Source organism: Salvelinus alpinus, chromosome 6 (genome assembly GCF_045679555.1).
Source record: "Salvelinus alpinus chromosome 6, SLU_Salpinus.1, whole genome shotgun sequence".
Taxonomy (NCBI): domain Eukaryota; kingdom Metazoa; phylum Chordata; class Actinopteri; order Salmoniformes; family Salmonidae; genus Salvelinus; species Salvelinus alpinus.
In genome coordinates this window covers 77,871,357-77,886,038 of record NC_092091.1, presented here as the reverse complement: position 1 = coordinate 77,886,038, position 14,682 = coordinate 77,871,357, and the positions used below count along the sequence as shown (strand labels likewise).

The 14,682-nt window shown below is 41.4% G+C and overlaps 1 protein-coding gene across 5 annotated transcripts in view; it reads left to right on the top strand.

Annotated features, from left to right (window-relative positions):
* LOC139579463 (receptor-type tyrosine-protein phosphatase H-like) overlaps positions 1–14,682 on the top strand; it is a 307,157-nt gene that overhangs the window by 243,764 nt on the left and 48,711 nt on the right. The gene's annotated exons all lie outside the window — the stretch shown is intronic.

Below are 14,682 nucleotides of genomic sequence, written 5' to 3'. Positions count from 1 at the left end.
ATTAATAACATGTATTGAATCATATTAAATAATGTAATTAAAATAAGTTGACTCGCCCACATACAGATACTAATAAAGTTGCTCAGAGAAAGAGATTTTGTTAAACAATTTAAAAAATCTCAAAAAGATAGTGATCAAAATGATTGGATCCTCTGTTTTCAGTACTTTTTCCCCTTGTGAGGATAATGACGCAGCCTTTTTCTAAAATGTTTTATGAGATTGGAAAACACATATTGGGAGAAATCGTAGACCATTCCTCCACACAGAATCTTTCCTTTTCCTTGGTATCCTTCATCTGCGCTTGTGAACTGCCCTCTTCAAGTAAAACCACAGGTTTTCTTTGGGGTTGAAATCCGGAGACTGAGATGGCAATTACTAAATGTTGTGGCCCTACAAACTAATACAAACCCATCGAGGGGAGACTCTCATCATGAACACATACATACATGTGGGTTGATTTGCTCTACAACGCCCACAAGCCTCGAGACTTGTCTGAATGTAACCCGTTAAAAACTGAATGAATTTAGTGCCCAAATCATTATTATTATTTTTTTAAATGGGTCATAAATACTGTATTTATAATAATTTCCTGAGCCTTCTTATATCTCTAAGATATAGAACAGACACTTCAAGGCATATTTACTTTTGATGAATTTTATTCTATTACTAGTCTGTTCAGGGGGAGACACTCCAGACCAAAACTTTTACAGACCTATATCCATCCAGCCCTGCCTTTCTAAAGTCTTCGAAAGCCAAGTGAACAAACAGAATACCGACCATCTCGAATCCCACCTGGTCACAGGTGCACCTCAGCCACCCTCAAGGTCCTAAACGATATCATAACTTCCATCGATAATAAACAGTACTGTGCAGCCGTCTTCATCGACCTGGCCAAGGCTTTCGACTCTGTCAATCCCCGTATTCTTATCGGCAGATTCAACAGCCTTGGTTTCTCTAATGACTGCCTCGCCTGGTTCACTAACTACTTCTCAGATAGAGTTCAGTGTGTCAAATCGGAGGGCCTGTTGTCCGGACCTCTGGCAGTCTCTATGGGGGTGCCACAGGGTTTAAATATCGAGCCGACTCTTTTCTCTGTATATATCAATGATGTCGCTCTTGCTGCGGGTGATTCTTTGATCCATCTCTACGAAGACGACAGCATTCTGTATACATCTGGCCCTTCTTTGGACACTGTGTTAACAAACCTCCAAATGAGCTTCAATGCCATACAACACTCCTTCCATGACCTCCAACTGCTCTTAAACGCTAGTAAAACTAAATGCATGCTCTTCAATCGATCGCTGCCCGCACCTACCCGCCCACCCAGCATCACTACTCTGGATGGTTCTGACTTAGAATATGTGGACAACTATAAATACCTAGGTGTCTGGCTAGACTGTAAAATCTCCTTCCAGACTCACATTAAGCATCTCCAATCCAAAGTTAAATCTAGAATCAGCTTCCTATTTCGCAACAAAGCATCCTTCACTCATGCTGCCAAACATACCCTCGTAAAACTGACTATCCTACCGATCCTTGACTTTGGCGATGTCATTTCCAAAATAGCCTCCAACACTCTACTCAGCAAATTGGATGTAGTCTATCACAGTGCCATCCGTTTTGTCACCAAAGCCCCATATACGACCCACCATTGCGACCTGTATGCTCTCGTTGGCTGGTCCTCGCTACATATTCCTCGCCAAACCCACTAGCTTCGGGTTATCTATAAGTCTTTGCTACATAAACTCCGCCTTAATTCAGCTCACTGGTCACCATAGCAACACCCACCCGTAGCACGCGCTCCAGCAGGTATATTTCACTGGTCATCCCCAAAGCCAACACCTCCTTTGGCCGCCTTTCCTTCCAGTTCTCTGCTGCTAATGACTGGAACAAATTGCAAACATCACTGAAGTTGGAGACTTATATCTCCCTCACTAACTTCAAGCATCGGCTGTCAGGGCAGCTTACCGATCGCTGCAGCTGTACACAACTCATCTGTAAATAGCCCATCCAACCAACTACCTACCTCATCCCATATTTGTTTTTTTGTTCTGCTCTTTTGCACACCAGTATTTATACCAGTGTTTATACTTGCACATCCTCATCTGCACATCTATCACTCCAGTGCTATTTGCTAAATTGTAATTACTTCAACCACTATGGCCTTTTTATTGCCTTACCTCCTTACTTCATTTGCGCACACTGTATACAGATTTTCTATTCTGTTATTGACTGTACGTTCGTTTATCCCATGTGTAACTCTGTGTTGTTTGTGTCGCACTGCTTTGCTTTATCTTGGCCAGGTCACAGTTTAAATGAGAACTTGTTCTCAACTGGCCTACCTGGTTAAATAAAAATAAAAATCTTAAAACAATTCCATTTGTTAGCTTTGTAGAAACCCAGCCCCGGGCAGACTAAGGTTAAAACCACGGCTAAACATAATCAATTATGTAAGATTAATAATGTAATAATACAATTATTACGTTATCCGGTGGTAATTACGTTATCAGGTGAGTACCAATGTTTTTGATGAATAATGTAATAACTTCAATTGATCATGTAATAACTAAAGTAAATGTTTTTATGCATTATTTCCCTCATGTTGATGAACATACTACCCTCCACCAATTGGAAGCACACACACAAACCAATGCACATGCACATGTACGCATACACAAACACACACTCACATCCACACATTGAACTGTACACACATGCAGTCACACACGTACACACACACACACTTTATATGAATGGGTATACATACCACCTTAATGAAACCAGGGATAACACCATTATTTCAGTATCATTCATAACAACTAGAAGTCTTCAAGGCTCCACACGAACCAGATTAAAAGTTCTATAGTTTACCCTCGGATCCGGGTCGGATCTGATTTGATTGTCACGGGTCTTAGGTATGTGTATATATAATTATAGACCCGAAAGCAACTGCTCAGTGGTGTAAAGTACTTAAGTAAAAATACTTTAAAGAACTACTTAACTTGTTATGGCTGCAATAACTGGAAAAAGGTGCCCATTTTCAAACGGTCTCTTACTCAATTTTTGCTCGTACAATATGCATATTATTATTACTAATGGATAGAAAACAGTCTCTAGTTTCTAAAACCATTTGAATTATGTCTCTAAGTGAAACAGAACCCTTTTTACAGCTCATTTCCTATCCGGAAGTGAGATTTCCAAAAGCGAAGTCCCTCTTCAAGAGCTTGTCTATAAAAGGTCATGTCACTTAGGACTGTAGAAACACGTCATACGCCTTCCCCTGGGTGTCATGCGGAAGTGAGAGCAGAAATGACTTGATTATCTCGTCCTGGGATTGAACACAACCTCTTGGAGTGAGATGTGCGCACTTAATTTTTTTTCCTGGGCGCGAAGTTGGACCTGCACTCGGCTCCTGGACAACCCTCGTTAAAGGTGAATATGATCTCTGGCTTCGATTTTATTTGATGCATGTCACAATATCATCCTAAAGTATGTTTTTTCAATATAGTTTAATTATATTATTGACATTTATTCTGGACTTTAGACGTGATGCGACGCAAGACTTTTGTCAAGAAGGAGAGGTTAGCGTCGCACGGCCAGTGTGTTTGCTAATTCAAGAGGGAAATCTTTCGTTCTGGATCCAAAGAAAGATGGTTCTGAACAAAGGACCCCTTGGAGAACATTCTGATGGAAGATCAACAAAGATAAGGACCCAATTTGGGATGCTTTTTCATATATCTGTCGAACTGTGCTATCGCTACCGTTTGACTAGAATCAATGCTGCTGTGTGCTAGCTATTGTAGTAAGCTAATATAACGATATATTGTGTTTTCGCTGTAAAACACTTCAAAAATCGGAAATATTGGCTGTATTCACAAGATATTTGTCTTTCATTAGCTATCCACCATATATTTGTCTGAAATGTTTTATGATGAGTAATTAGGTAGTTGACGTTGGTGTCTGTATTTTCTCTGGCTACTCCCGTGCGATTTCTGACTGTAGCTGTGATGGTGGCTATGATGGTAGCAGTAATGTAAAACTGATTTATAGCTAAAATATGCACATTTTTCGAACAAAACATAGATTTATTGTGTAACATGTTATAGGACTGTCATCTGAGGGAGTTTTTTCTAGGTTATTTAGGTTGGTTCTAGGTTGGTTCTAGGTTAGTTAGGTTAGCTTTGTGCATGCTACTTGCATGCTACCGTTGCTGTGAAAAATGTCTGTCCTCTTTTGTATTTGGTGGTGAACTAACATAAATATATGTGGTGTTTTCGCTGTAAAACACTTAAAAAATCGGAAATATTGGCTGTATTCACAAGATCTTTGTCTTTCATTAGCTATCCACCATATATTTTTCTGAAATGTTTTATGATGTGTAATTAGGTAGTTGACGTTGGTGTCTGTATTTTCTCTGGCTACTCCCGTGCGATTTCTGACTGTAGCTATGATGGTAGCAGTAATGTAAAACTGATTTATAGCTAAAATATGCAAATGTTTTGAACAAAACATAGATTTATTGTGTAACATGTTATAGGACTGTCATCTGAGGTAGTTTTTTCTAGGTTATTTAGGTTAGTTCTAGGTTAGTTAGGTTGGCTTGTGCATGCTACTTGCATCATACTTGTGCTGTGAAAAATGTCTGTCCTCTTTTTTATTTGTTGGTGAACTAACATAAATATATGTGGTGTTTTCTCTGTAAAACATTTAAAAAATCGGACATGTTGGCTGGATTCACAAGATGTTTATCTTTCAAATGCTGTATTGGACTTGTTAATGTGTGAAAGTTAAATATAAAAAAAAAATAGATTTTGAATTTCGCGCCCTGCACTTGAGCTGGATGTTGTCATAGGTGTACCGGTGTCGGGCTTGCAGCCATAACAGGTTTTAAGTCATTTTTTTGTGTATTTGTAATTTACTTTACTATTTATATTTTTGACAACTTTTACTTATCTACATTCCTAAAGGAAACAGTGTACTTTTTACTGCATACATTTTCCACGTCTCTGGTCATCCGTACTGCAACTGATCTGGCAACGCACTAAACACAAATGCTTTGTTTGTAAATTATGTCTGAGTGTGCCTCTGGCTATCAATAAATATATAAAAAACAAGAAAATTGTGCTGTTACTTTTGCTTAAATTTTCTTATGGCTGCAATCCCGTTAACGGGATGATATGACAACAGCCAGTGAAAGTGCAGGGCACCAAATTCAAACAACAGAAATCTCATAATTAAAATTCCTCAAACATACATGTATTTTATACAATTTTAAAGGTAATCTTGTTGTTAATCCCACCAAAGTGTCCGATTTCAAATAGGCTTTACAGCGAAAGCACCACAAACGATTATGTTAGGTCACCGCAAAATCACAGAAAAACAGTCATTTTTCCAGCCAAAGACAGGAGTCACAAAAAGCAGAAATAGAGATAAAATGTATCACTAACATTTGATGATCTTCATCAGATGACACTCATTGGACTTCATGTTACACAATACATATATGTTTTGTTCGATAAAGCTCATATTTATATCCAAAAACCTCAGTTTACATTGGCGCCATGTTCAGAAATGCCTCCAAAATATCCTGAGAAATTGCAGAGAGTCACGTCAAATACCATAACTACTCATCATAAACTTTGATGAGAGATACATGTTTTAAAAAGAATTAAAGATACACTTGTTCTTAATGCAACCGCTGTGTCAGATTTCAAAAAGCTTTACGGCAAAAGCACAATATTCAATAATCTGAGAACAGCGTTCAGCCACAAACGGAAGCCATACAGTTACCCGCCAAATTGTCAACAAAACAAAACTCATAAAAAGCATTATAAATCTTCACTTACCTTTGCTGATCTTCGGCGGAATGCAATCCCAGGACTCCCACTTCCACAATAAATTTTTGTTTTGTTCGGTAATGTCCATCATTTATGTCCAAATAGCTATTTTTGTTAGCGTGTTTGGTAAACAAATCCAAAGTCAGAAAGCGTGTTCACTAAAAGCTGACAATGTCAAAAAGTTCCGTAACTGTCATTAGAAACATGTCAAATGATGTATTGAATCAATCTTTAGAATGTTTTTAACATAAATCTTCAGTAACATTCCAACCAGAGAATTACATTGACTTCAGATGTGCGGTGGAACAGAGCTCCCTCTCATGTGAACGCGCATGGTCAGAGCATGGCCAGGTCATGGTAACCCTGACTATTTCCTGTCTACTTCGGCCCCACTACACAGTAGAGGCATCAGACAAGGTTCTACAGACTGTTAACATCTAGTGGACGCCGTAGGAAGTGCAAACTCATCCATATCCCACTGTGTTCTGTAGGGGCTGTGTTGAAAATCGACCAACCTCAGAATTCCCACTTCCTGTTTGGATTTCTTCTCAGGTTTTTGCCTACCATATGAGTTCTGTTATACTCACAGACATCATTGAAACAGTTTTAGAAACGTCAGAGTGTTTTCTATCCAATACGAATAATAATATGCATATATTAGCAACTGGGACTGAGGAGCAGGCAGTTTACTATGGGCACCTCTGTGCACCTTTCATCCAAGCTACTCAATACTGCCCCTGCAGCAATAAGAAGTTTAACATAAGGATTATGAAATGACTTATATTTTTACTTTTACTTATGATACTTAAGTATATTTTAGCAATGACATTTACTTTTGATAGTTAAGTATATTTCAAACCAAAGTCATTTTCTATTAAGATGTCTTTACTTTTACTCAAGTCTGACAATTGAATACTTTTTCCACCAATGCAACTGCTGCAGTAGAGAGAATGAGAAAATGGTCTCATCACACGCTGCTGCTGAGGTTTTTCACGAGAGTGGGTCGTGTAGCTTGTTGTTGTCGGCAAATCACAAGTCATGAAAGCAGCACTCGCCTCTAGCTGTGTGTGCCATGGAAAGCATGTTAGGAGATCATGGACGATGGAATTAAATTACGGTATTAAATATTAAATGAGAATGCTAGAGTACAACGACCAAGAGCCAAAAGGTAGGCTTCTACCTAACACTTTAAACTGAGTTGTTGTTTTAGTTGTGGGTGTTTTTGTAAATTCAATTTGGAGTGCCAGAGGACGCTCAGAGTGTGTTCTGGGGGTTTGTAATTTGAGAGCGTTGTCAGATTGTCCACTTGTAGATTTAGAGCGTTCGTTCTCGGAGCGTTCAGACCGCATACTGGACGCTCTGGCCTAGGAGTTGGGTTGATCCGAGCGTTCTGGCCTTACAACGGCAGTCAAGCACCCAAACTAACTGTCTAACGTTGGCTGACTTGCTAGCTATTTCCAGACACAAATGAGAGAACCTGACCATTTTACTCGCCCTAGCAGAGCTGGTTAGGCTGTTTTTATGTTATCCAGAGCATTGGTAACTGTAACTGTGCTGCTGGCAACAATTTAATTACTCTTTTTTTTGCCGACATTTACCGACACCTGCCGTATCCAACTGGTGTTGAGCGTTCATCAGTTATTCTGCGCTCAGGCAGTCAAATCAGTTACTATGTTATCAGATTGGGGGATAGATAACTTAGCTTTGGTAGCTAAAAGTTATTAACTAACTTTAGTGCGTGTCAGCTTGGTGGCTTTTGACACTCCCTCCTCCTCTCGCCACTCAGCCACTATCAAGGCTCTTTTTGGTGAACATCGGGAAGCAAATTGCATCGGTGAAAGAGCTGTTCATTTGCCTCCCTGATTTACATACAGCTACTACTGCTTTTTGAGCTCAAAACAATGATTACCTGCAGATACATTACAAAATATTTATCTAAAAGAGGGTGAATCCTCACTGCAAAAACTATAAATAGTGGGGAGAGCGCATCATTCTGGTCAACGCAAATTTTTGCAGTGCGTAAAAATAATATAATTTTTTTTGCAGGCAATCTAATCATTTGTCCAGGTAAAAATGTATTTGAACGCACATTTCACGATCTGACAAAATGGTGGACAACTTTTTGGGCTTTACATTAGAGACGAGCAAATTTTCCATGGTTCTAGATCGTTTTTTCAACATTTTGAGGGAAGATCCATTTGTGAGCCAAATGAGACGTCTCTTTTACTTGAATGGGGTCAAATGAGCAGGCTCACAGAAAAGACTCGGAAAGCCCATCCCCATCAGCCACACATACACACCGCAAGCGCCTGCTCCCAGCTCCTTCGCTCTTCTCTCTCGCTCGGTGCCTCAAATTAACAGCTTCAGTTAATAACGTAGCTAAATACTATATATTTTCTGCTGCTTCCCTCTCTCGGATCGGATCAGACCGGGTCTGTACAGGGCTGAGCCTGGTTGTCCTCTGTCCATTCGGGCTGGGTCTCCAAATTTGTAATTAATGTATTGGAGACTATCAGGTAGGAAGGTAAGACTCAGATGCAGACCAGGTCGAATAAACAATAGTTTAATGATCCAATAGGGGCAGGGAATAGACAGGTCAAGGCAGGCAGGGGTCAGTAAACCATAGGTGAGGCAACGGTACCGGACGGCAGGCAGGCTCAGGGTCAGGTAGAAATCAACACCTCTTCGCTGTTCTTCAACACAGGAGGCCCACAAGGGTGCGTGCTCACCCATGATTGCGTGTGTTTGAATACTCATTTTAATCACACTAACCATACTATTTGTGACGTAAATTGAGTTTAGTATGCTTATTGGTCATAGTATGGATATAGTTGGTATGCCAAACGTTCCTGGATGTTGTACTACATTCGCCAAAATACGAAGTATACAAGCAGTGGGCACTATTTCCGTGCTTTTAGGGCCCATAGTGTAATTCTTCAGGAAATGGGCGTGGCTTTACGTTTTCGGATTTGAAGAAAATGGCAGAAAATATGCAGCTAAAGTCTGATGAGAGCGGATTCAAATTCTTTGCTTTAACTAATTATGACAAATGTTAAGAAAATGTTGAGCAATGTATTAAAGTAATAAGTTACGTTACACGTTATGTTGGCTGACAATTTGTTAGCTACGATATCCTTATGAACCGCATATCATTACAGCAGTAGGTACCTGTGTGTTAGCAAACTACCTAACGTTAGTTGGCTACTAATACATCGAACTTGCCAGTATTTTAACTATATGCTATATGCTATCTAACTAACTACCCAACGTTTATTGACTTGATTATTCACATCATTCTCAGCTAAGTGGTATAGTCATGTACGTTCTCAATGGACATTGTTAATTCGGGTGTGTTCGTAAATTCACTTTGGCTAGTTACTCAGATTTCAAAGAACTCTCGTCTGTGTGCCAGAGTGCAGAATAACTGATGCATTTACAAATGCTCATTACCCATTGAATATGGCAGGTGTCAGGAAATGTCGGCAAAAAAAGCATAATTAAATTGTTGCTAGCAGCGCAGTTACAGTCACCAACGCTCTGGATAACAGTGACGTGTTCTCTCATTTGTGTCTGGAAGTAGCTAGCAAGCTAACCAGTTAGCTTGGGAGTTTGACTGCCGTTGTGAGGTCAGCACACTCACATCAACCCTACTTCTTGGCCAGAGCATCCAGTGTGCGCTCTGAACGCTCCGAGAGCGAACGCTCTGAATATACAAATGGACAATCTGACAACACTGAGTTTACAAACACCCAGAGCACACTCTGAGCGCACTCTGGCACTCCAGATTGAATTAAGAAAACACCCTTTAAATCGTAAGATGTCTAGCTAGTAATTTGTTATGCTAACAAGCTAGCAAGAGGATGCATAGCAACAGCATCAACTTCCAGGTGAAAGGCGTAGCACTAGTACGCTCAACTGAAAGGATACCATTTGTTTACAGTATACTAAAATTAACTTATAGTATTGTTATGGGATTTTTATGAATAAATGACTAAAATATGTATACATTTGACTTAGATGTTACTGTATGAATGAAACTTATTATAATCACAATGCTGAGTGTAATATGTTCCTTGTTAGAAAGAATGGGTTTATCTTCAGACAGGCTTGAATGATGTATCTACCCAGGGAGGGGAAAAACCTTGGGTTGGTTGCAGATAGTTTAACAGGTGGCAGACCGTAATGAGAATGCTAACTATACTGCCATTGTATCCGAGAGGAGGATGGACATTAAAACCTATGACGTCATCTTTATTATATAACCTGATGTAAAATGTTTTATGATCAGTACTCTCGAGAATAAACGCTATTGATTGATTGATTTTGAGACTGGTTTCTGTCCATTTTATGCTGATAAGTATCTTACAAATTCTTATGTATGGGCAGAGTGTTTTAATTGATTTGGTTGATAAACATAGGAATGAAATTCCTTTAACAAGTATGTAGTATATACTCATTAAGTATGTAGTATACAATATGTTAGTATGGGTATTTGAACACAGCTCAGGGCCCGGTTTCCCAAAATCATCGTGGTTCATCGTTAGATGGTTTTAACGATGAACTGAGCCTTAAGATGCTTTCGGCAAACCGGGCCCTTGGCCTCATTTCCCAGAGCCTTCATACAGCATTAAAATAATAATTAGAAACATCTCATGATGTATATTCAGTAGCTGAGGTGTTTACCAGAGCCTTTGTTAGTAATGTGGCTCTTGAAACCCTTGAAGATACATCTACGAGTGATCCAGACCACTCATAGAGCAGCCAAAGTGCACCGTCAGGCATATTTTCTGCCTTACCTCAAAAGATATAACAGTAAAAATATTTATACTAGTAAATAGGCATGATCATACGATGATACAGTTGAAGTCGGAAGTTTACATATACCTTAGCCAAATACATTTAAACTCAGTTTTTCACAATTCCTGACATTTAATCCTAGTAAAAAGTCCCTGCTTTGAGAATATCTCCTGCATGTAATCTGTCAAATGTTCGCCAGCTGTTAGAAATTGGAGAAAAGCAAAATTAGTTGGGAATAATATCCAACCTAACAAAACTCTAAAAAGTCACAGGTGTCCTGAAAGTTAACCATAGTGTCTGAAATGCCACTGGTATCTCTTCTACTTTTACCATGATCTAGGTATGTGTAATGTTCAATTAAATCCCCATATTGTGTACAGTTAGCTCATAGAAGAGGGAGAGCAGCTATCTCCTGTAACAATATACAGTCTCTGGGGAATGATACTCCTCTATCATTACATCTAACCCATAACACACTATACTCCTAATGCATTTTCTACAGTTCTAAACATACTAACACATCCTCAAATCAGTTAGTCAATATACATCATTCCCTCCTCTGGAACAATGAACACCCTCATGTTCCACGAAACCTAAAAACATATTGACTTGAGAAACAAAGTACATGTTTAATAACTTAGCTGATGCGATGTAACATTAAAACTCTGAATACAGGGTTAAACAAAAAAAACTTTCACTGTTGTCCCAAGCTATCATCCAGTGATTCCCCCAAACAAAACCACCTCCCCTCAGGATGACACTTAGAGAAGTTTCTGGAGACTCTCTCGGCCACATAAATGTTAGCAGCGCCCCCACCCCTCATCGTGCTTTAGCAATTCTCTCTCGCTGTATCCCAATCACAACTAAAACATTAAAAAAATTATCCAACGCGAATTTAGAATGACTGACTTCAGTGCTTACTTTGAGTCTAGGGATCAAATTACAGTTTATTCAACGTAGCACAGATCATCCCTGTTAGAACATACATTTATAAACAACCTTTTATTGCCGGTCATAACTCTTCTCATTACAGCCCCCATTTGCCCCTGTTTCCCTTTCATGAGTGGCCTGGTAAAGAAAGATCAGTATCTCAATGCATTTTCAGTTTAAATAGTTAGCAGGGCGTATACCCCCCCCCCCCCCTTCCTTCCTTCACCCGGCACTTATAATTTTAGCGTGTCTTCTTCAGATATCGTTTACAGTTCATTTTCCCAACGGCACATGTAACTTTTGCCTGTCACATTTCATGGCCCTTGAAAATGTCCCGATTTTAATATCCAAGTAGATACTTTCGTTTCTCCCACCTACCAGAAATCTCTAGAGATCCAAAACACAGTACTGATCACATAAACAACAGCTGCCAGGACTAATATTGGTCCAATAACAATAGTAGCGCAAACACTTTTGTGTCACTATCACCTGAGCTTGTTCTCTCTCTCCACGCTCACTCCACACGCGCTCTCAGCACCCTGGCCCTGATTTATGGCTTGGACTCACTGTCTCTCATTTCACGCCTTTGTCGCTCTTTCTTCAGCCGGTTAGGGAGGGGTTTGAGGTTTACACACACTGTCTATGTTCAAATTATTCCTACCATGCATTAAGACACGATCTGACGTCACTGAAAAGGGAATTATATGCTTAAAGGTAATGATTAAAATATTCCACCCTGAAATGAAACTATTAGTGATTATTAGTTTATGTAGCATGTCTAATGAATGATAAAAGTACTAAATGTAAGGTTTGGTAGAGACATGTGAGAGGGCAACAGAGTGTGTGTGTGTGTGTCTAAGAAAATACAGAGAACAATTCAACTGTGGTTGATCCGACCTGGCTAGAACTCTGAGAAACTTATGATAGGACGGGGAGTCCTTTTCAAGGTTCCTCTAATCTCGGGGGAATGGAACTGTCGGCTTGGTAGTGATAAACACTGGTGAGAACTATGGGGAAAGATACAACTCACCTACTGTTCGTGTGTATGTATGTGCGTAGGATATCTACTGTATGTGCGTAAGTAGGGAGCAAGTTATAAAATGTATGTCTGTGTATTATGGACGTCAGAACGTTCTCTGAATAAACTTTACAGACCTTTTGCATAAGCTGAGTCTTTGCCTAATTATTATTAAACCCAGACTCTTACAAACCTCGGGGATTGTTCAAAGCTTATTGATTGTTAGTTATTATCATTGGGATTGAAAATTCTCGTGACAGTCACCTTCCATGATAACCTCAAAAAAGCACAGATCATAACAGTTAAGTTCATTACATTTCTGTTTCAGGAAACTAGACAAACATTGACTTATATGACGAATTATGACATTAACCTTTTCTTAATAACATCTCTAAGACAAATGTCAAAAAGCATAACATAATGTTACTGTTTGTCACAAGGACCTTAGAGATCCTTTTTATGTCTCTATTTTGGTTTGGTCAGGGCGTGAGTTATGTATGAGAACCATACTTAGGTAGCCTTTTTCCACGTGTGTGTTGTGGGTAGTTATTTTCTGTTTTGTGTTGCTGCACCTTACAGGACTGTTTCGTTTCGTTCACTCTCTTTGTTGTTTTTGTTATTCAGTGTTCAGTTTATTTATTAATTTTACAGGAACACTTACCACGCTGCGTTTTGGTCCACTCCTTCTTCCCAGGACGATTGTTACAGAACTACCCACCACCAAAGGACCAAGCAGCGTGGTGGAATGGACTCCTGGACATGGGAGGTAATCTTGGACGGCAAGGGACCCTGGGCACAGACGGGAGAGTATCGCCGTCCGAAAGTGGAGCTGGAGGTAGCTAAAGCGGAGCGGTGACGCTACGAGGAGTTGGCTCAAGGAAACGTGCACGAGAGGCAGCCCCAGATTTTTTTTTTTTGGGGGGGGGGCACACAGGGTTTTGGGGGAGTCAGGTCATAGACCTGAGCCAACTCCTCGTGTTTTCAGAGGGGAGAGAGTGACCGGGCAGGCACCGTGTTATGCGGTGACGCGCAAGGTGTCCCCAGTGTGCACTCATAGCCCGGTGCGCTACATCGCAGCTCCACGCATCGGCCGGGCTACAGTGGGCATCGAGCCAGGAGGGATGGTGCCAGCTCAGCGCATCTGGCCTCCAGTGCGTCTTCTCGGCGCGGGTTCTCCTGCACCAGCCCTACGCACGGTGTCCCCGGTTCGCCAGCACAGCCCAGTGCGGCCTGTTCCAGCTCCCCGCACTTGCCGGGCTACAGGGGGTATCCAGCCAGGACGAGTTGTGCTAGCTCTGCGCTCGAGACCGCCAGTGCGCCTCCACGGCCCAGTGTAACCAGTGCCTCGGCTAAGGAAGAGGCCTCCTGCATGTCTCCCCAGCCTGGTGAGTCCTGTGCCTGTGCTAAGCCCTAATCCTCCTGCATGTCTCCCCAGCCTGGTGAGTCCTGTGCCTGCTCCCAGAGCCAGGCCTCCTGTGTGTCTCTCCACTCCAGTGAGGATCCATGGCAAGAAGCCTCCAGTGATGATCCATGGCACTAAGCCTCCAGTGATGATCCATGGCACGAAGCCTCCAGTGATGATTCATGGTAAGAAGCCTCCAGTGATGATCCATGGCACTAAGCCTCCAGTGGTGATCCATGGCACGAAGCCTCCAGTGATGATCCATGGCACGAAGCCTCCAGTGATGATCCATGGCACGAAGCCACCAGTGGTGATCCATGGCACGAAGCCTCCAGTGGTGATCCATGGCACGAAGCCTCCAGTGGTGATCCATGGCACGAAGCCTCCAGTGGTGATCCATGGCACGAAGCCTCCAGTGATGATCCATGGCACGAAGCCTCCAGTGAGGATCCATGGCACACGGCCTCCATTGAGGATCCATGGCAAGAAGCCTCCAGGGGTGAGACATGGCACGAAGCCTCCAGAGTCGCCCTCCTGTCCGTAGCGCCCTCCTGTCCGTAGCTGCCAGCGTCGCCCTCCTGTCCGTAGCTGCCAGCGTCGCCCTCCTGTCCGTAGCTGCCAGCGTCGCCCTCCTGTCCGTAGCTGCCAGCGTCTCCCTCCTGTCCGGTGCTGCCAGAGTCGCCCTCCGGTCCGGAGCA